This window comes from Anabrus simplex, chromosome 1, assembly GCF_040414725.1.
Source record: "Anabrus simplex isolate iqAnaSimp1 chromosome 1, ASM4041472v1, whole genome shotgun sequence".
Taxonomy (NCBI): domain Eukaryota; kingdom Metazoa; phylum Arthropoda; class Insecta; order Orthoptera; family Tettigoniidae; genus Anabrus; species Anabrus simplex.
The window spans coordinates 1,504,807,892-1,504,831,913 of NC_090265.1; positions in this window are offsets into that span (position 1 = coordinate 1,504,807,892).

Consider the following 24,022-nt stretch of genomic DNA (forward strand, 5'->3'; position numbering starts at 1 on the left):
TATCAAGTCCATCTGGAACACTGGTGGAACAACAATACGAAATTTAGTGTGTTCTTCGTCAATAAATTTATGCAAAAGATTATTGAAGTAGTGATATTGGGATGCCTTCTTTTGTGCCTCGATGAAACCTGGGGTGCCGGGTTCAAGTTCCTTATTAAAGTAATCAATCAGTAATTTGGTTGGTCCGTAATTTTTCTGCTCTTGGCCTAAACTTGGTAATGTGTCTAAAATGTTTTGGTCCTCTTCGCCCAACATTGCCAAATTTACAGTAGCCTCAACTTCATCCGGGTTTCGACTGAGTGCGTCTGCCACGGTGTTCAATTTGCCTGGGCAGTGTTCTAGTGTCAGATCGAACTGTTGTACAAATAATGACCATCTGTACACCCGCTCGCTACCTACATTGGATTTTAGGATGAAAGTTAATGCCTTATGGTCCGTTCTAATGATGATCGGAAATCCATAAATATACTTCTTCCACTGACCTAGGGCAACTACTATAGACAGCATTTCTAGTTCCGTTGTAGTCCACTTTAACTCATGGTCATGTAACTTCCTGCTTGTGAATGCCAAATAAGTGATCCTGGGTTCGTTCTCTATAATGGTTTGTTGAACTGTACATTTCAATTTACTAAGTTCTTTGTCCGTTCGTAAATCCAACAATTCTAATTTATCCTTCATGTAGGCGATTTCCTTCTCAACAACCTCTATCTTCACTCGATTTTTCTGTGAAACTTCTGTCCACGTCTCCAGACTCGAACCAAGTACCTGTAGATCTTCCTTGTTCCTTTCCCTATCAGCCATTATCATGTCTTTGACTTCCTTGCCTGTCTCCGCGATGTCCTCCTTCATTTCCAATCGAATCTGAGTTTCTATTTCCTTCATTCTTTCCTCAGTCTCCTTTTGCTTCATCTTAAGTTTCAAATCAATTTTGTCTTCCGTTTTCTGCTGAGCTTCAGTAATTTGTTTACTGATGTCCACGGTGAACTCTTCCAACCTCGTCTCCGTGTCAATCCGTAACTTGTCAATCGCGCCTCGCTGGAGTGTAATCTCTGCTGTAGCTTCTTCTACTGTATGCGATAAGTCTCCCAGCCGCTTATCTGTGCTAGTCATGTGTTCTGTCACCCGATCGGCGATTTCCTCAACAGAATCTCTAATCTTTTCAATTTGCGTCTGTGTTTTAAGTTCTACTGTCTCTAGCTGTTTCTCTAATTTTCCCATGCCTTCTAAGCAGCATGTACGAACGAAGTCAATTTTTCCCCTGTAACTCATTGGTCGCCACCTTAAGTTGCTCCTCAGTTTTCTCCGCCACCTGTGTTAATTGTTCCTCAGTCCTATCTGCAGCTTGTTTAAATTGTTCGTCAGTCCTATCTTCTGCCTGCTTAAACAATTGTCTAGTCTCTCTGGACTGTTCCTCCAACTTACTCGAAAGTTCATTCATACGCTCCTGCTCCCTTCTGTCCATCTCCGCCAACAACTCCTCTATCGGCATCGCCATACCAAATACGTATTTGAGAAAACGCAGGGATGCTCGCCACTACCTAGTATCCTATACCGTATCTTGTGTACTTCATACGAAAACCATTTACTTTACTGAAAAGCTTCTATGATTTACGTTAATCATATACCAAGAAAACATGGCCTCAAAATTCGCCATATAGAAGCTTCCTATGATTTGGGATATTTATCTTCTGCAGCGCATAACAAAAAAAACGCGTTATCATAACTTTAAAAAGAAATTACAAATATTGTGGCCCCAAATTCTTTTAATCCAAACATTATTAATTTTCCTGTCTTTTGGGCTCTAATCTAAGTACTAGACAACAGTACTGGACCATATTTACGATAAATACCTCCGACTCCAGACTAATATTCCAGCATAGGTTTACCAGTCAAGAATCATCACCATTCATTGTAAATATCACCACCATTTTCTTAAGACTGAGGCGCTCGTAAGTTCCTAACCTTACTCTAAATCAAAAAAAAAATTATCATTACTGGCAATTGAAATTTGATCTGCACACAAATTCCAGGCTATGTCAAGATCAACACATGTCTGAAGGACACGTCATCGACCACTTTACCTCATTATAGAAATCTTTTTATAGTTCTCTGACTCATATAGAGTTCCTTTATTACTACGACACGCCTTACTTATCGGCCATATTTTCCTCATTCTTCCTAACATAATTTAAATCAAACTTTTTGCCGATGTTCTTAACGTAATGCATTTAGATTTTACTCTATTTTCTAAACACACGATTTCCGATGAAATCTTGCCCTTTCATGTCCGCCTACTATCATTCGTAGTACTGAACATGGGACTCTAGACTCAAGTTGTCTGAACGTTAGGTTGCCAGATTCCTAAGTTGCGCCTATGGTTCGAAATTACCTATCTACCTTTCTTAAATTTAATCATTATCTGGATACCAATTATTGGTCTCTTCCAGCTTTCGAACCATGATCCTAATCCTATCTAGCCTTCGGAATAGCTTGTCAAATCACATTCACTCTCGTAAATCTCAATTTGACCTGCCCAAGTTTGTAAGAACAACCTAGACATCTTTGGGTAACACAAAAATACTCCCAGCGGGATACGAACATACGCCAAAGTGTCTATTTGCCCTTAGTTGCGGCGCCACATATATATGTACCGTACCCAGGGGTAAATACCCTCTAGGACGATGCCTCCATTCCTGTATGAACATCCGACTAACTCAGGGTTGGGCAGAGTGTGGGTTGGTTGTCGATTGGGTCAGGATAAAAAGTCGAAGTTCTACTCCAAATAGCAATCAATGACAGGAAATGGAGGTATAACACGAATGAGAAACAATCATAGGGGGTAAGATGGATTTATTAATAAATATCCCCGATCAAATCACATGAAAATAATTGAATCAAGAAAAATAAAAATTTGTAAAAAAATGAACTCAAAGTATAGAAATAAGTTGAAATCAGAAACGTTAATTAAATGATTGTACAAATTTGACATTAAAAAAAACAAGTTCAACAAAGAAAATTTATATAAATCAAGACTGAGTTTCTTCTTATAGTCCAATGTTTGTGTTGTATGGCAACAAGTGTACGCAAACACTGCCATGTGGTATTTCCGTATGGAGTTTCACACTATCGCATCCCAACGATACGGTTTCAAAGTTAAGTTACTCCCGAGAGTCGTCAAACTATTTCCGTAAAATAAAAGTTACATTATAAGAAAAATTACGACGGAAAGAAAAATAATTAAGACGCACCGGACGCTATGTAAGTTATGCAAAATACTAGGGGCAAATCCTACACTATATATACAACAATTCAAATAATCAAACTAAACATATATATACATCGGATATCGAATAAAGTCTTAAATGCTACACTGCTTCTAATGTGAATCCCGGTTCACTACAAAAGATCTAGACAGAACTAGATAAACCAACGATACTTCAGCACTCGGGCTGTTCCCTTTAAAAACAACGAGACAAGGTATACAATCATAAATAATAATGTAAAACCATCCTGTAAGAGAAAAACATATAAATAATCCTTGATATCATGAAGAAAGCAATGGGCAACATTGCCTCCTTCTGCTGCGTTTGAGCGCTCAACAGCGCGGTCATCCGTCATGTACTTCCGCGTAGATTACGAGCTGTAAAGAAACGTTGAACTCCACTATGCTAAAGATTGGATTTTGTCTCCCGAGGCCGCCACAAGGAAATACCGATAACACAGGCCAGGAAACAGCTTGCCATGAGATAACACCCATCATCGGCTATACGGAAACTCACGTATATTCATTCCTTCTTGGCATGCTTGGGCCATTTAAAAACATCAGACTCAATAGTCTGGAATTAACACTGCCCATTCTGATCACAATAAACACTCAGAAGACACTAGGCAGGCACACACATCTGCACAATACTTTTTATCTTGTCAGGCATACCATCAGCCTGCACCAATACATTATAATTCAGCATGCAATTATTATCTCATTATTCCTCATGAATCCCACTGGCCTTTCCACATAATGAGACGCAGTTCGAGTCCTTGGCAGACCATCAGGCAAACAGAATCCAACTTAACTTCAAAGATCTTAATTTAACAACGACTTTCTGCAGCTCCTTCTGGCAGCTTCAGTAAAACCATGCATCATGCAAAATAGCTATACCTGTCTCTCTGAATAACCGAAATAAAATGAATTGATACGTGTTTGACGTAATATAAAATGAACCTGTCGATCTAGCCCTTCTAGCATATATTTAAGGAAAACTCGGAATATCCTACGCTAAGTACTATATTTACAACAATAACTGATCCTATCAATCCCTCATTTTCCCAAACATCTACTCATAAAGCAAAATGAAAATAAAATAAACATGCATTATTCTCGTATCCGAATCTATCATAGTAACAAAATTAAACAAACACATGCCGTCAGGCTTACTTTGAATGAAAATTAAAATTCTATCTACACTGCCCTAGTACCTTAACATAACTTACATATCATGCCGTAAATCATACATGCGTCTTGCTTTACATGACTCTCGGGAAACCAGGATAGCAGCTTACATCCCCACTGCTTTATGGGTCTACCTCCATGTTAATCACAGCATTAACATGTGGGAATGCACTTCCTTCCTCTACAGGCGTATCCATCATCTTGCTGGAAAATAATTCACTGGAACACAGAAGACTATTATTGATAATCTCTTCGCTGCTTAATGCTGCGAGCCGCAATATCCTTTCTTTTACCAGATCAGCCAACACACTGATTCACATATATATAACACACTTCACTAAAAGGGTAAAAATACAGTTTAAAAAGCAGCCCACGGTTCGGTACGGAAGTTCCACGCGAATACGCGCCCGTCGCGAAATAGTGAAACAACAGCACGTTTCCACTACACTTGTTACTCAGCGGTCACTGAACACCGTCTTTATCAATTGAAAGTAAACTCTGCCAAAATAATACTATTTCATTTACTCAAGCACAGTAAATTATTGCGACTGCACAATTTAAAGTATCAATGAAAACCAGTTACTATTACTGGAATAACACCAGTCACAGAGCTAATGCATCCGCACTGTTCAAAGCTTTACCACAGAGATACAGAGTTGGTACATCCGTACTGCTCAAATTTTTACTACCGAATGCCGCTCTCCAGAGCTAGGGTTACTGAGGAGGCTTCGGTGACGCCAATAATGTTGGGGTTCCCGGGTGTCTGAACCAACCACCAATCAGAGAGTTCGTCATGTATGATGACATAATACTTATTGTAATATATTTACAAAACACAGTTCAAACACTAGCAAATCTCTTCCACCAATTTTTATAATACATTTCCAAATATATCTCACTTCAGAAACTGTGGAAAACCGATCTTTTACAGAAACTGACTTTATCCACAGAGCACGTTGGTCATCCTGGAATTAAGATTTGGCGCGGTGTAGCCTCCAGGTTTGCCAAATCCCTAAGTTCCCATTGGTTGAAATATCTTGCTTGGTCAGCATCTAATACACGTGTCGATCCAGGTCAACTCTTGGGTACGCTATCTTTTCTCACGGTCATACGGAAATATGAAGCAACATCCAGCGAACCACTGTTTTGCTCAACATCCGGTATCAACTATCTTAGGATACGATGCTTTCACATGTTAGACTGTAACTTTTATGAATAAATTTTACATATTTGGTCAAATAATATTCCAATTATTATTATGGGCCGGAAGGATACGGCTCAATATGCAATACTAGATGAAGTAAAAACCGCACATTTTCTCACTTTTAACGAACAATACTACGCTGCCGATCTAACAGTCCAAAGTTCCAGTCATGGAATGACCAGGCCGCAGACAACCGTGAGCCGTGAACACTCCTTAATTTCGGAGAAAAAATTTTCCTCCAAGCCAGAGGAGAAACCCCCTCTTCCCTGCTAATTTGGAATAAAAGTGAAGAGGAGGAAGCTTTTCTTAAGAAACGGCTCTTTTCAGGGTTGAATTTTGAGATATTCAGTGAATTGTAGTGGTATAATTTGGAATAGGCCGAAATTGTAATTCTAGAACAGGTCATAAGTGAGCCTCTGTCATTATTCCGTTAAGTGTGCACACTGATAATTCCAATCAGAGCGTCATACTAGGGATCGAATAGCTGGAAAACTATGATGAATCAGTGTGTTGCGTACCAACAGTTTTAGAAAATGTATGAACCAGAGGAATTGCATGCTAAAGAAGAAAGTTGTATAACTCCCCAGCTATTTCCCGCCAATATTCAGGCAGGTTGTTATAGTGGGTACGCAGCAATAATCCTATCTCTCGGAGATGAGTGACAGCATAAGAGACAAAGAATATCACAACAAACATTGGTCAATGTAATGTTATTGTTGATCAATTTTATGAGCTTTCGATATTGTAGGCCTTCACATTTAGTTGTCTCCTGACTCCGAAATACCACTCTTACCATAGTCGGTACGGTAAAACTGAATAAAACATGAATGATAGGAAATTGTATTCTCCATAACTTTTGTCATGTAGTATTCGATAGAACACGTAACATAGGTATTTAAAAAGTACATTTTAGGCGCCTTCCCCTAAACTAACGTTTCATTCAGGATGAATAAAATTGTTTACAACTTAGACTGTACTTTATTTTTCCCCGACTCCATATACCGATTTTCATTAAATTCTGTTTACCCATTTTCTCGTGCCTCGGCGTTGATATGGACTTAGCAACAAAAATACAAATTCATGAATATCTCTGTTATCATAGCCGGTACGGTAAAAATGTATAAGAAACAAATTATCAGAAATTTAATTCTATATAACTTTAGTGATGTAATATTTATCGATAGGACCAATAATAACGTAAATATTTGAGAATTAAATTTTAGGCCTTCCTCTAAACTACCATTTTACTCAGCGTGAATAAAATGATTTATAGCCCAGATTGTAATGGCTCTTTCCCGTACTTTACATACCGATTTTCATTAAATTCTCTTCAGCCATTTTCTCGTGATACGCGAACATACATACCAGGCAGACGGACAGAAATTACGGAAAAGTAAAAGTGAATTTCCTTGTTACTGTGGACATGACCGGTACGGAAATACCTTTCTTTTCAAATTCTGAGCAATGTACAGACAAAACTCTTATTTTATATGTATATCTTTCTTTCTGAATTGCCGTGTTGCAAGATAATGAATTGGTGAATTACTGTTGAAATTGTGTTTTCCTTCAGCACAAACTGAATTATGATTAATTTTTAATTTAAGAATTATAGAAGAGTATGCAATATATAACCTAACCGGAGGATGTTTGTTGATGAGTAAATTACTTGTGCGACATTAAAATTGGAAAACTATGCAGGACTCTGAGCGCTTAATTTTGAAGAAATTGAGCTCCTCTATAAGATTACATACAACAACTCCATACTCGTACAACATTAGTGAATTTTTGATGGCTATGAATGAATGCATAGCAAATACATTTTAAGTTTCATCCAGGAATTATTCTACGTAGTCTGCTCAATACTCCTATATTAGATACTATTTTACTTTCAATGTATTACGGACGGTGGACCCTGTCTAGTGGAGTTTGAATAAATATTTTATACTACCAATTTTCTTAGCACATCCATCATTAAGATCCAGAGTGTAACTCGGCTCTATAAATAAATTTCCAGTTCTCCGGAAAAGTGTAAGAACAGTTTTTTAAAGTTGATTGTAGGACAACTACAATAAAAACCATTCAGTCAATACAGAGAGATCATTCCTCATTTTATGTAGTATAATATTTTCGTTTTTCTCTGAGTATAATTGACCACCAACATACGTGAACAGAAGCAGATTACCTTGGAGATCAAGATCAAATACATCATTTACAAAAATAATAAATAACACCGGACCCAGTACAGAACCCTTAGGTACGCCGTACTTCACTGACAAAAGATAACTTTCAATACCACCATTGATGTCAACGAACTCATTTATATTCTTTGAAATAACTTTCAAACCACTTCAAAGCACCTCTCACTCCAGCCATCTTCACTTATCCAGTCAACATATTATTAGGCCTACTAATATTATCGGAGGCTTTGCACAAGTAAATAAAAAGACCTCCAGAACTAAAACCAGAGTCCAGCGTCTCTTGTAATGGCTGCTTTATACCAACTACGTCTGTAGTAGTTCTTGACGTGCCCAGAAACCCATACTGTTCATTACAAAACATTTCTAAATATTTCAGATGTCTTGTTTCAACGGCCATTTCGGGTAACTTTTCCCATTTCTAAAGGATGGAAATCTACCTGTAGTTGCAAGGTTCCTATGTACTGCCACCTTCATGTATGGGCAATTACTCAGCCTATTTTAGATTTTCAGGCACATAACTATTAGCATAACTATTAACAAGAGATAAGTTTGTTAATTCCCTGGAGTCTCCGTGGCTCAGGCGGCAGCTCAGCGGCCACTCACCGCTGGGTTCCGTGTTCAAATCCTGGTCACTCCATGTGAGATTTGTACTGCACAAAGCGGAGTCGGGACAGGTATTTCTCAGAGTACTTCTGTTCTCACTGTCATCTTTTATTCCAGTGACACTCTCCAATATCATTTCATTTCATCTGTCATTAAGCATTTGCGACAGGGGAGTGTGACAGGCTTCGGCAGGCAGCACAATTCCGATCCTCACCGCAAGATGAGGGCTTCACTCATTTCAGTCCTGATCCTATAGAATGAATGAAAACAGACTGAAAATTTTCATTTCATTTTGAAGTTGGTTAATTCCATTACGGTTCTTACTATGACTTATTTCCATTTCATTAGAAGGAAACTGCTAAAAGTATCACTATTATTAGAATTTCAATTATCTGAGCTATCTATGTAACGTGAAAATTCATTGAGTGTTTTAAAAGAAATTACTTATATGTTTATAAGGGGCTGTCAATTCATCTTTATGTTTAGATCTTCAGCAAGGCAAGTTAATATACCCTAAGTATTGAAGCAATCAGCCATTGCGTTATTTATATTACAGTGACTACCATTAATGTTCAGTACCTACTTTCATGGTCTTGGAATTATTGTTGTCAGAATGAAAAACTCATTTACAACACCCTAAATATGTTTTGGTTTATTTTGCCTCGTTTCAATCTTAGATCTCTAATAGTCTTGTTTAAGTTTTCTTTAGAATTTCACGACATAATTGCAGATCCTCTTATAATCTAAACTAACTTTTGTGACCCCAAGGTCTGGAGATTTCCTTGTATAGCAAGATTTTTCTCTTTGTTAATGAAATGAATTGGTCTTTAATACAAGACTGAAGAAGAATACTGTTTTTGTCTACACTAAGGTGACTAGTTTTAGAACATTGCTTTAGACCCTCTGAAATATTGTCTATAAAATGAATATATGCATCTTCAACATTACAATCTTCAAACATGAAGGGTACATCCTCAAATAATTTATCAGTAATATATAGTTTATTTTAAACCTAGATATGATCTGGTTATTAGAGCTAACTAAGGGATTTTCCTTCTCCAAAAATATCTAAAGACCGATCTCGATAACTGCAATCGCTTAAGTGCGCCCAGTGTCCAGTAACTGGGTGATAGTGGGTTCGTGCCCCACTGTCGGCAGCCCTGAAGGTGGTTTTCCGTGGTTTCCCATTTTCACACCAGGAAAATGCCGGGGCTGTACCTTAAGTAAGGGCACGACCGCTTCCTTCCACTTCCTAGGCATTTCCTATCCCATCGTCGCCAAAAGACCTATCTGTGTCGGTGCGACGTAAAGCAAATAGCAAAAAAAAAGTCTGAAGTCAACTCTACTTATTCCGTGATTGTATTTGATAACAATTTCTTGTCCAGATATTTCAGTATACATACTATTAGCTCTATCCCATCTCTATGACACCCCTTCCTGTTCTATTTCTACAAAATTTGATGCAAGCACAACTTCTTTTTGTTAAAACACTCGACTACAAAATCATCTCCATCAGCACTACAAACGTTCTTTCGAAATTATCACCATTAATAGGAGCAGAAAATCTGTTAATTCTCATGGTACTGGCAAGATATATTTTCTTACATTTAAGTAGTTGTTTGGGTCATCAGCCCATAGACTGGTTTGAAGCAGCTCTACATGCCACCCTCTACTATGCTAACCTTTTCATTTCTACATAACTAATACATCCTACGTCTATTCTAACCTGTTTGTCATATTCATACCTCGATCTTCCCCTGGCGTTTTTACAGGCTACACTCCCTTAAGGACTAACTGAACAAGACCGGGGTCTCTTAAGAAGTGTTCTATCATTCTATACCTCCTTCTGGTCAAATTTCGCCAAGTCATTCTCCTCGATAGGTCTTATGACGACGATGGGATAGCAAAGACATAGGAATGGGAAGGAAGCGGCCGTGGCCTTAGGTAAGGTACAGCCCCGGCATTTGCCTGGTGTGAAAATGGGAAACCACATAAAACCATCTTCAGGGCTGCCGACAGTGCGGTTCGAACCACTATATTCCGGATGCAAGCTCACAGCAGCGCGGCCAACTCACCCTGTAAGCAAATATTTGGCAAGTACATTACATTAAGGACATTGGCCGGTTAAGACAACTGTTAGCCTATCATATGGCCTGAAGATATCTATATATATACTAGCGAATGTACCCGTGCTTCGCTACGGTATTTTACATTGTATTCGGTTATCGAAGTAAATAGTGTACATGCAGCAAATAAGATTGTTTTAAAATTGCATGTCTCTTAGCGTTATCCGAGAAAGAGCATGGGGAGTTCCCCGTACGTTGTTTCCAATGTAAAGTGTTTGTTACGGATTTGTGATATAACGGCAGGCTCACTTGCCTACTGACATTCACAATCGAGTTGGGATGATTACGTTATAATTGCAGGCCCCATTGCCTACTACGCGGACAGAATCGATTTGGGGAGTTTTCGTTAATATGGCAGCCCCCTTTCCTACTTCCAGACAGATTACAGTTGAGGAGTTTCTATTATAATGGCAGGCAATTACCCTACTATCACTCGAAATTGAGTTGTGCAGTTATCATTATAATGCCAGGCCCATTTTCCTACTGCCAGCCAGCTTACTGCCAGCCACACCAAGCTGGTGAGTTTCCATCAAAATAGCAGGCCACTATGCCTAATGCCAGTCACATTTTAGATGAGGACATTTCTTTATAATGATAGGCACCCTTGCCTACTGCCAAACACAATCGGGTAGGGGAGTTTTAAACAAAACTGCATGCTCACTTGCCTTCTGCAAGTCAAATCGAGAAGGGAACTATTCATTACAATTGTAGGCTTTCCTTACTAATGACAGTTACACAGGAGTTGGAGAAGGAACCCTTTCCTACTGCCAGTCAAAGTCGGTGTGGGTAGTACTGATTACAATAGCAGACCCACCCTTTCTCGATCGCTAAAAATCGACATCAGTGAATATATATAGATCGACATACGAAAGTATATGCGTGTTTACAATATTGAAGACCTACATTTACAGATTAACTGCTACTAAACGTACGTCATATAGACAAAGGATTATACCATAAGACACGCCGGATTTAGTGGCCTAAATGGCTGGTCCTATGATATGTCATCTATTCTTGGGTCAGATTGAGTTAGAAACGTGGAACAGGGTAAAGATTTTGTAAGATTATCTCACATTACATTACTTTTCGGATACATACATAGCATTTGGCTCATATATGGCTACTGGATGGGCCAATTTTCGTGAAGAGTTTAATGATTCTGTATTTCATATAAGTAATTGAAAGTATGAATTATGCATGTGAAAATTCCAAATTGACTTAACATCGATTAAAGAGAAAAATCAAACGTAAAAGGGATACAGATACGGCAAGAAGTCATAAGACCACGGTTGTAGATCATTCCAAATTGAACGGAGATTGTGCAATCCGTTATGTGATAGGAATTTCCGAAGGTCTGCACCATCATTAAAATTGCCTGCATATTTCGATATTCTTCGGGGATAAAAAGTGAAAAATTTAATGATCTAGGATGTTTTCCGTTCGTTACAGGCTAAAACGTATAATTTTGTCAAATTTCAATTATTTTCTTTTTCTTCTTGCAGATTATGGCGCAATTTGGATTTTGGGCGAGGCGGGTAAATATTAGTACTTTCAGGAAACTAAACCAAAAATTATGGAGATGGTCATTATTACCCCTTAAACGGAAAGCTGTACGAAAATTTCGCCAAAATAGTCAGTGTAGAGGCACACAGTCGTTACGATTTGATTTATATAGATAAGGAATCTGCTCCATGTAAAACACCTTTTGGGTTATGTCCGCTGGACTTAACCTGCAAAAGTGACCATTCATGATATCTCCCTTAGTAATCCTCCTAACGAAAGAATGCACATGAAAAAAAGGTTTAGAGGTGGAATTCCATCACGTTTGGTCGATTTCCAGTCAGGTTGGTCTTGTTCTGTATATGTTGTGGAAGAGTAAAATCACCATTTCGGTTCCCTATAAACCGCCAGTCCATTCCGGAACATGAAATGTTATTTACGTTTAAAACCTACCTTTGGACAGGTGGATGCTAAATATAAATTTTGGTTCGAATGTCTTCAGTAGTTTTCAAATTGTAAGGAGTGCGCTTTACACGCACCCGCTCGGGAGTTAAGTCCGATGGGACTTGTACAGAAAAACGGTCCGTTAATGATATCTCCCTTATTAATCCTCGTATCGAAATGATGCACATGAGAAAAAAAGGTTTAGAAATTATTATCTACCAAGGTAGGTAGATTTCCATTAAGTTTGGTTGTGTATATTTTGTGAAAGTGCAAAATCACTGTTTCGGTTTCGTATAAACCCCCAGTCAATTCAGGGATTTAGAAACAATATTTGCCCTAAAACCTATCAAGGACAGGTGTATTCTAAATATGAGTCTTGGTGGAAATACATCCAGTAGTTTGTAGCACTCGCGTACATACGGCGTAATTAAGGAAGAAATAATACAGTTAAGAAAGTTGAAATTAATAGAAAATGGATTATAACTGAGGACAGCCGGATAACGACAAATATGTAAATGCCAAGTGAATGTATTGGAAAATCAAATGCCCCTAAATAAATTATGCTAGTGTGAGTAATGGATATAATAAAGCGGTAACAGAGGAGAAATTTAGGTCAGTGATTCTTAGGTAAACAAATAATAAGAAGATGACTAATGGTGTTATTACTTAATCTATTCGAGGGCGGTTATAATATCCAACGATATTCCGCCAATATCCCGCAGATAGGCCGATTGACGCCTCTCTTGCCTTCTACCCAAGGAACAACCACGAATTTAAAAGCATGATGAGAAAAATGGCAATACGTTACTTCCCTGCTGGCATGCAGTCAGAGACGTTGCCATGGTAACCTGTAGTTTCGTTGTCGGTCTGTCGGTCACTGAATGCAGAGCATGATACCAGCGGAAAATTGTAAATTTCTCCGTGATGTGAAGAGTAAGGTAAATTATGAACATAACGAAAGTTGTTTATAATGAAGAGACGTTTCACGTACGGTAAACGAAGTTTACAGAAAATCAATAGTATAAGAGAAAATGGAGGAAAACCAGTCTGGTTTTCCTATAAACCACCCGTTTATTCAAAGATTTTAAAATAATATGCATATAGAAACCTTCCCCGAGATGAGTATACTCTAAATATGAAGTTTGGTTGAGATCTATCCAGCCGTTTCGAAGTGATGGTGGAAAGACCATTCAGGTTTTCCTATAAACCCCCCGTCTATTCAAAGATTTTAAAATGATATGCATATGAAAGCCTTCCCCGGGATGAGTATACTCTAAATATGAAGTTTGGTTCAGATCTATCCAGCCGTTTCGAAGTGATGGTGGAAAAACCATTCTGGTTTTCCTATAAACCCCCGGTCTATTCAAAGATTTTAAAATAATATGCATATCGAAACCTTCCCCGAGATGAGTATACTCTAGATATGAAGTTTAGTTGAGATCTATCCAGCCGTTTCAACGTGATGGTGGAAAAACCATTCTGGTTTTCCTATAAACCCCCCGAGTATTGAAAGATTTTAAAATGATATGCATATCGAAACCATCCCCGGGATGAGTTTACTCTAAATATGAAGTTTGGTTGAGATCTATCCAGCCGTTTCGACGTGATGGTGGAACAGACAAACAAACAGACAAACAGACAAACAGACAAACAAACAGACACGAAACGTAAAAACCACCGATTCGGTCTTGAGTTGACCTAAAACGGATAAATATCTGAAAAATTGGCAAAACAAAAGAAATTACAGACAGCGGACCCCCTACAATTTTATTTATATAGATAACTAGCGAATGTACCCGTGCTTCGCTACGGTATTCTACATTGTATTCGAATATCGAAGTAAATAGTGTACATGCAGTAAATAAGATTATTTTAAATTTGCATGTCTCTTAGCGTTATCCGAGAAAGAGCATTGGAAGGTCCCAGTACGTTGTTTCCAATGTAAAGTGTTTGTTACGGATTTGTGATATAACGGCAGGCTCACTTGCCTGCTGGCATTCACAATCGAGTTGGGAAGTTTACATTATAATTGCAGGCCCCATTGCCTACTACGCGGACAGAATCGATTTGGGGAGTATCGTTAAAATGGCAGCCCCCTTTCCTACTTCCAGACAGATTACAGTTGAGGAGTTTTTATTATAATGGCAGGCAATTACCCTACTATCACTCGAAATTGAGTTGAGCAGTTATCATTATAATGCCAGGCCCATTTTCCTACTGCCAGCCAGCTTACTGCCAGTCATTCCAAGTTGGTGAGTTTCCATCAAAATAGCAGGCCACTATGCCTAATGCCGGTCACATTTTAGATGAGGACATTTCTTTATAATGGCGGGCACCCTTGCCTACTGCCAAACACAATCGGGTAGGGGAGTTTTAAACAAAACTGCATGCTCACTTGCCTTCTGCAAGTCAAATCGAGAAGTGAACTATTCATTACAATTGTAGGCCTTCCTTACTAATGACAGTTACACAGGAGTCGGAGAAGGAACCCTTTCCTACTGCCAGTCAAAGTCGGTGTGGGGAGTACTGATTACAATATCAGACCCACCCTTTCTCGAGAGCTAAAAATCGACATCAGTGAATATATATAGATCGACATACGAAAGTATATGCGTGTTTACAATATTGAAGACCTTCATTTACAGATTAACTGCTACTAAACGTACGTCATATCGACAAAGGATTATACCATAAGACACGCCGGATTTAGTGGCCTAAATGGCTGGTCATATGGTATGTCATCTATTCTTGGGTCAGATTGAGTTAGAAACGTGGAACAGGGTAAAGGTTTGGTAAGATTATCTCACATTACATTACCTTTCGGATAATTATGTGACAGCTACATACATAGCATTTGGCTCACATATGCCTACTGGGTGGGCCGATTTTCGTGAAGAGTATGATGATTCTGTATTTCATATATGTAACTGAAAGTATGAATTATGCATGTGAAAATTCCAAATTGACTTGACATCGATTAATAGAGAAAAATCAAACGTAAAAGGGATACAGATACGGCAAAAGTCAAAAGACCAAGGTTGTAGATCATTCCAAATTGAACGGAGATTGTGCAATCCGTTATGTGATAGGAATTTTCGAAGGTCTGCACCATCATTAAAATTGCCTGCATATTTCGATATTCTTCGGGGATAAAAAGTGAAAAATGTAATGATCTGGGATGTATTCCGTTCGTTACACGCGATAAGGTATAATTTTGTCAAATTTCAATTATCTTCTTTTTCTTCTGGCAGATTATGCCGCAATCTGGATTTTGGGCGAGGCGGATAAAAGTTAGGACTTTCAGGAAACTAAACCAAAAATTATGGAGATGATCATTATTACCCCTTATAACGGAATGCTGTACGAAAATTTCGCCAAAATAGTCAGTGTAGAGGCACACAGTCGTTACGATTTGATTTATATAGATAAGGAATCTGCTCCATGTAAAACACCTTTTGGGCTATGTCCGCTGGACTTAACCTGCAAAAGTGACCATTTATGAAAAATGCACATGAAGAAAAATGTTTAGAGGTGGAATTCCATCACGTTTGGTCGATTTCCAGTTAGGTTGGTCTTGTTGTGTATATATTGTGGAAGAGTAAAATCACCATTTCGGTTCCCTATAAACCGCCAGTCCATTCCGGAACATGAAATGTTATTTACGTTTAAAACCTACCTTTGGACAGGTGGATGCTAAATATAAATTTTGGTTCGAATGTCTTCAGTAGTTTTCAAATTGTAAGGAGTGCGCTTTACACGCACCCGCTCGGGAGTTAAGTCCGATGGGACTTGTACAGAAAAACGGTCCGTTAATGATATCTCCCTTATTAATCCTCGTATCGAAATGATGCACATGAGAAAAAAAGGTTTAGAAATTATTATCTACCAAGGTAGGTAGATTTCCATTAAGTTTGGTTGTGTATATTTTGTGAAAGTGCAAAATCACTGTTTCGGTTTCGTATAAACCCCCAGTCAATTCAGGGATTTAGAAACAATATTTGCCCTAAAACCTATCAAGGACAGGTGTATTCTAAATATGAGTCTTGGTGGAAATACATCCAGTAGTTTGTAGCACTCGCGTACATACGGCGTAATTAAGGAAGAAATAATACAGTTAAGAAAGTTGAAATTAATAGAAAATGGATTATAACTGAGGACAGCCGGATAACGACAAATATGTAAATGCCAAGTGAATGTATTGGAAAATCAAATGCCCCTAAATAAATTATGCTAGTGTGAGTAATGGATATAATAAAGCGGTAACAGAGGAGAAATTTAGGTCAGTGATTCTTAGGTAAACAAATAATAAGAAGATGACTAATGGTGTTATTACTTAATCTATTCGAGGGCGGTTATAATATCCAACGATATTCCGCCAATATCCCGCAGATAGGCCGATTGACGCCTCTCTTGCCTTCTACCCAAGGAACAACCACGAATTTAAAAGCATGATGAGAAAAATGGCAATACGTTACTTCCCTGCTGGCATGCAGTCAGAGACGTTGCCATGGTAACCTGTAGTTTCGTTGTCGGTCTGTCGGTCACTGAATGCAGAGCATGATACCAGCGGAAAATTGTAAATTTCTCCGTGATGTGAAGAGTAAGGTAAATTATGAACATAACGAAAGTTGTTTATAATGAAGAGACGTTTCACGTACGGTAAACGAAGTTTACAGAAAATCAATAGTATAAGAGAAAATGGAGGAAAACCAGTCTGGTTTTCCTATAAACCACCCGTTTATTCAAAGATTTTAAAATAATATGCATATAGAAACCTTCCCCGAGATGAGTATACTCTAAATATGAAGTTTGGTTGAGATCTATCCAGCCGTTTCGAAGTGATGGTGGAAAGACCATTCAGGTTTTCCTATAAACCCCCCGTCTATTCAAAGATTTTAAAATGATATGCATATGAAAGCCTTCCCCGGGATGAGTATACTCTAAATATGAAGTTTGGTTCAGATCTATCCAGCCGTTTCGAAGTGATGGTGGAAAAACCATTCTGGTTTTCCTATAAACCCCCGGTCTATTCAAAGATTTTAAAATAATATGCATATCGAAACCTTCCCCGAGATGAGTATACTCTAGATATGAAGTTTAGTTGAGATCTATCCAGCCGTTTCAACGTGATGGTGGAAAAACCATTCTGGTTTTCCTATAAACCCCCCGAGTATTGAAAGATTTTAAAATGATATGCATATCGAAACCATCCCCGGGATGAGTTTACTCTAAATATGAAGTTTGGTTGAGATCTATCCAGCCGTTTCGACGTGATGGTGGAACAGACAAACAAACAGACAAACAGACAAACAGACAAACAAACAGACACGAAACGTAAAAACCACCGATTCGGTCTTGAGTTGACCTAAAACGGATAAATATCTGAAAAATTGGCAAAACAAAAGAAATTACAGACAGCGGACCCCCTACAATTTTATTTATATAGATAACTAGCGAATGTACCCGTGCTTCGCTACGGTATTCTACATTGTATTCGAATATCGAAGTAAATAGTGTACATGCAGTAAATAAGATTATTTTAAATTTGCATGTCTCTTAGCGTTATCCGAGAAAGAGCATTGGAAGGTCCCAGTACGTTGTTTCCAATGTAAAGTGTTTGTTACGGATTTGTGATATAACGGCAGGCTCACTTGCCTGCTGGCATTCACAATCGAGTTGGGAAGTTTACATTATAATTGCAGGCCCCATTGCCTACTACGCGGACAGAATCGATTTGGGGAGTATCGTTAAAATGGCAGCCCCCTTTCCTACTTCCAGACAGATTACAGTTGAGGAGTTTTTATTATAATGGCAGGCAATTACCCTACTATCACTCGAAATTGAGTTGAGCAGTTATCATTATAATGCCAGGCCCATTTTCCTACTGCCAGCCAGCTTACTGCCAGTCATTCCAAGTTGGTGAGTTTCCATCAAAATAGCAGGCCACTATGCCTAATGCCGGTCACATTTTAGATGAGGACATTTCTTTATAATGGCGGGCACCCTTGCCTACTGCCAAACACAATCGGGTAGGGGAGTTTTAAACAAAACTGCATGCTCACTTGCCTTCTGCAAGTCAAATCGAGAAGTGAACTATTCATTACAATTGTAGGCCTTCCTTACTAATGACAGTTACACAGGAGTCGGAGAAGGAACCCTTTCCTACTGCCAGTCAAAGTCGGTGTGGGGAGTACTGATTACAATATCAGACCCACCCTTTCTCGAGAGCTAAAAATCGACATCAGTGAATATATATAGATCGACATACGAAAGTATATGCGTGTTTACAATATTGAAGACCTTCATTTACAGATTAACTGCTACTAAACGTACGTCATATCGACAAAGGATTATACCATAAGACACGCCGGATTTAGTGGCCTAAATGGCTGGTCATATGATATGTCATCTATTCTTGGGTCAGATTGAGTTAGAAACGTGGAACAGGGTAAAGGTTTGGTAAGATTATCTCACATTACATTACCTTTCGGATAATTATGTGACAGCTACATACATAGCATTTGGCTCACATATGCCTACTGGGTGGGCCGATTTTCGTGAAGAGTATGATGATTCTGTATTTCATATATGTAACTGAAAGTATGAATTATGCATGTGAAAATTCCAAATTGACTTGACATCGATTAATAGAGAAAAATCAAACGTAAAAGGGATACAGATACGGCAAAAGTCAAAAGACCAAGGTTGTAGATCATTCCAAATTGAACGGAGATTGTGCAATCCGTTATGTGATAGGAATTTTCGAAGGTCTGCACCATCATTAAAATTGCCTGCATATTTCGATATTCTTCGGGGATAAAAAGTGAAAAATGTAATGATCTGGGATGTATTCCGTTCGTTACACGCGATAAGGTATAATTTTGTCAAATTTCAATTATCTTCTTTTTCTTCTGGCAGATTATGCCGCAATCTGGATTTTGGGCGAGGCGGATAAAAGTTAGGACTTTCAGGAAACTAAACCAAAAATTATGGAGATGATCATTATTACCCCTTATAACGGAATGCTGTACGAAAATTTCGCCAAAATAGTCAGTGTAGAGGCACACAGTCGTTACGATTTGATTTATATAGATAAGGAATCTGCTCCATGTAAAACACCTTTTGGGCTATGTCCGCTGGACTTAACCTGCAAAAGTGACCATTTATGAAAAATGCACATGAAGAAAAATGTTTAGAGGTGGAATTCCATCACGTTTGGTCGATTTCCAGTTAGGTTGGTCTTGTTGTGTATATATTGTGGAAGAGTAAAATCACCATTTCGGTTCCCTATAAACCGCCAGTCCATTCCGGAACATGAAATGTTATTTACGTTTAAAACCTACCTTTGGACAGGTGGATGCTAAATATAAATTTTGGTTCGAATGTCTTCAGTAGTTTTCTAGTTGTAAGGAATACGCTTTACACGCACCCGCTCGTGAGTTAAGTCCGATGGGACTTGTACAGAAAAACGGTCCGTTAATGATATCTCCCTTATTAATCCTGGTATCGAAATGATGCACATGAGAAAAAAGTTTATAAATTAATTTCTTCCAAGACAGGTAGATTTAAATTAACGTTGGTTGTGTATATTTTGTGGAAGTGCAAAATTACTGTTTCGGTTTCGTATAAACCCCCAGTCAGTTCAGGGATTTTGAAACAATATTTTCCCTAAAACCTATCAAGGACAGGTGTATTCTAAATATGAGTCTTGGTGGAAATACATCTAGTAGTTTGTAGCATTCGCGTACATACGGCGTAATTAAGGAAGAAAATAATACAGTTAAGAAAGTTGAAAGTAATAGAAAATGGATTATAACTGAGGACAGCCGGATAACGACAAATATGTAAATGCCAAGTTAACGTATTGGAAAATCAAATCCCCTCAATAAATTATGCTAGTGTGTGTTATGGATATAATAAAGCGGTAACAGAGGAGAAATTTAGATCCAGTGATTCCTAGGTAAACAAATAATAAGAAGATGACTAATGGTGTTATTACCTAATCTATTCGAGGGCGGTTATAACATCCAACGATATTCCGCCAATATCCCGCAGATAGGCCGATTGACGCCTCTCTTGCCTTCTACCCGAGGAACAACCACGAATTTAAAAGCATGATGAGGAAAATGGCAATACGTTACTTCCCTGCTGGCATGCAGTCAGAGACGTTGCCATGGTAACCTGTAGGTTCGTTGTCGTTCTGTCTGTCACTCAATGCAGAGCATGATACCAGCGGAAAATTGTAAATTTCTCCGTCATGTGAAGACTAAGGTAAATTATGAACATAACGAAAGTTGCTTATAATGAAGAGACGTTTCACGTACGGTAAACTAAGTTTACAGAAAATCAATAGTATAAGAGAAAATGGAGGAAAACCATTCTGTTTTTCCTGTAAAACCCCGTCTATTCAAATATTTTAAAATAATATGCATACAGAAACCTTCCCCGGGAGGAGTATACTCTAAATATGAAGTTTAGTTGAGATCTATCCAGCCGTTTCGAAGTGATGGTGGAAAAATCACTCAGGTTTTCCTATAAACCCCCCGTCTATTCAAACATTTTAAAATGATATGCATATCGAATCCTTCCGCGGGATGAGTGTACTCTAAATATGAAGTTTGGTTGTGATCTATCCAGCCGTTTCGACGTGATGGTGGAGAAACCATTCTGGTTTTCCTATAAACCCCCCGTGTATTCAAAGATTTTAAAATGATATGCATATCGAAACCTTGCCCGGGTTGAGTATACTCTAAATGTGTAGTTTGGTTGAGATCTATCCAGCCGTTTCGACGTGATGGTGGAAAAACCATTCTGGTTTTCCTATAAACCCCCCGTGTATTCAAAGATTTTAAAACAATATTCATATCGAAACCTTCCTCGGGATGAGTATACTCTAAATATGAAGTTTGGTTGAGATCTATCCAGCCGTTTCGACGTGATGGTGGAACAGACAAACAAACAGACAGACAAACAGACAAACAGACAAACAAACAGACACGAAACGTAAAAACCACCGATTCGGTCTTGAGTTGACCTAAAACGGATAAATATCTGAAAAATTGGCAAAACAAAAGAAATTACAGACAGCGGACCCCCTACAATTTTATTTATATAGATAACTTGTTCTGACTGACTGATTGACTGACTGACTGACTGACTGACTGACTCATCATCGCCGAGCCAAAACTACTGGACATAAGGAAATGAAACTTTGGGAATACATTCATATTAACATGTAGGTGCTCGCTAAGAGAGGATTTTTTGTTATTCACTCGCTAAGGTGGTGAAAAGGGGGGTGAATGAGGATATCTATATCTCAAAAACTTAAACGTTTACAGCCGCAAAAATTAGTATTTAGAATCTCCTTTAAAAATAAAGGAACACGTGTTTTTTTGTTTTCGGAAAATCCCATTAGGGAGAATGAAAAAGGGGGAAAGGGGTTGAACACCCTATTATGAAGGGACTTACATCTCAAAAACTAAAGATGTTTCAGGCATAAAAATTGGTATTCGGAATCTCCTTTGAAAATAAAGAAACACGTATTTTTGTGTTTTTGGATAATCCGATGAATTAGGGGGTGAAGAGGAGTGAAAAACGGGGTGAATTTTTAAAAAAAGACTCTATCTGCAAATGATCTCAGACACGTAACGTATTACAAATTTGAAAACTGGTATTTGGAATTTCCTGTAAAAGTAAAGAAACATAAATAATTTTTCGGAAAATCCACATGAGGGGAACTGAGAAAGGGGGTGGATTTTTAAAATTATCATGGCTACAGTATATCTCAAAAACTTAACATGTTGCAGACATGAAAATTGGTATTTTGAAACTTTATTAAAAATAAGGAAACGCCTATTCTTTGGTTTTCGGAGAAAAAGATTAACGGGTGGGGGTGGGGGTGAAAGATTTGAAAAAATAGTTGAATTATTTGTATGATAATGTATGTATATATAACGAAAATCTAAATATGCCACAAACGTCAAACTGGTATTTTGAATCTCCTTTAAATATAAAGATACGCGCATTTGGGGGGATCAACTTGGTAGAGGGGATGAAAAGAGAGATGAATTCCTATGACGAGGATACATATATCTCAAAAACTGAAGATGTTACAGTCGTGATTATTGGTGTTTGGAAGCTCTTTTAAAGAAACTGGTACTGTTTGCTTTTGGAAATGTCACTTGAGGTTACTGGCGTGGAAATTCGTATTTAGAATCTCCATTAAAAATAAAGAAACACGCATTTTTTGGGTGGGGGAAACGAAGTTAAGGGGCGGGGTGGAGTGAAAGAGGAGTTGAATTCTTTTCACGAGGATACTTATATCTCAAAAACTGAAGATGTTACAGACATGAAAATTAGTATTTGGAAATTTCTTTCAAAGTAGAGAAACACATAATCTTTTATCTTTAGAAATTCCACTTAATGGGGGGGGGGGCGGTGAATGAATAGAAAAATTAGTTGAATTCTTTGTGTGAAGTTACTTATATCTCATAAACTAAAGATGTTAAAGACGCGAAAATCGGTATTTCGAATCTCCTTTAAAAAATAAGGAAACACGCACTTTTGGGGAGGGAAAATCAAGTTAACAGGTAGGAAGGGGGAGGGGGTGAAAAAAGGAATTGAATTACTTTTATCAGGATACATACATATATATCAAAAACTGAAGATGTTACAGACGTATTTGGAATCTCCTTTAAAAATAAAGAAACATCGACGTAAGGGGTGGGAGGTTGAAAATAAGAACATATGGAGTTGAAATATGTTAATGAGGATATTTTATATTAAAAACTGAAGCTGTTACAGACGTGAAAGTTGGTATTTTTAACTTCCTTTCAATATAAAGAAACGCGTACTTTTTGTTTTCCGAAAGTCCACTTAACGTGGGAGAGGGGTGGAAAGAAGTTAAGAAGAAGAAGAAGAAGAAGAAGAAGAAGAAGAAGAAGAAGAAGAAGAAGTTGAATTATTCTTATGAGTATACATTTATCTCAATAACTGAAGGTGTTAAAGACGTACAGGCATGAATACTGTTATTTGAAATCTCCCTTAAAAATAATGAAACACGTACATTTTTGTTTTCGGAAAATTAAGTTAAGGGGCTGAAAAGAATTGGAAAAAAGGGTGATTTTTTAATATGAGTACCGGTGTATCTACGTTATATGTCAAAATCTTAACATGTTAGAGATAAGAAACTTAGTATTTGGAAAGTCCTTTAAAATTACAGGAATATGTACATTTTGTTTTCGGAGAAGGCACTTAACTTGGGGGTGAAAAAGATGTGAAAAATAGTTGAATGATTTTTTTATAAAATTCGTATATCTTAAAAACTTAAGATGTTACAGATGTGAAAATTGGTATTTGGAATCTCGTTTAAAAATTAAGATAAATGAATGTTTGTTTTCGGAAAATACACTTAGATTGGAGTGTGGGTTCGGGAAGGTCTGATCAAGGGGTTGATTTCATTTTATGGGTATAATTAGGTATTGCCCCCATTTTTCCC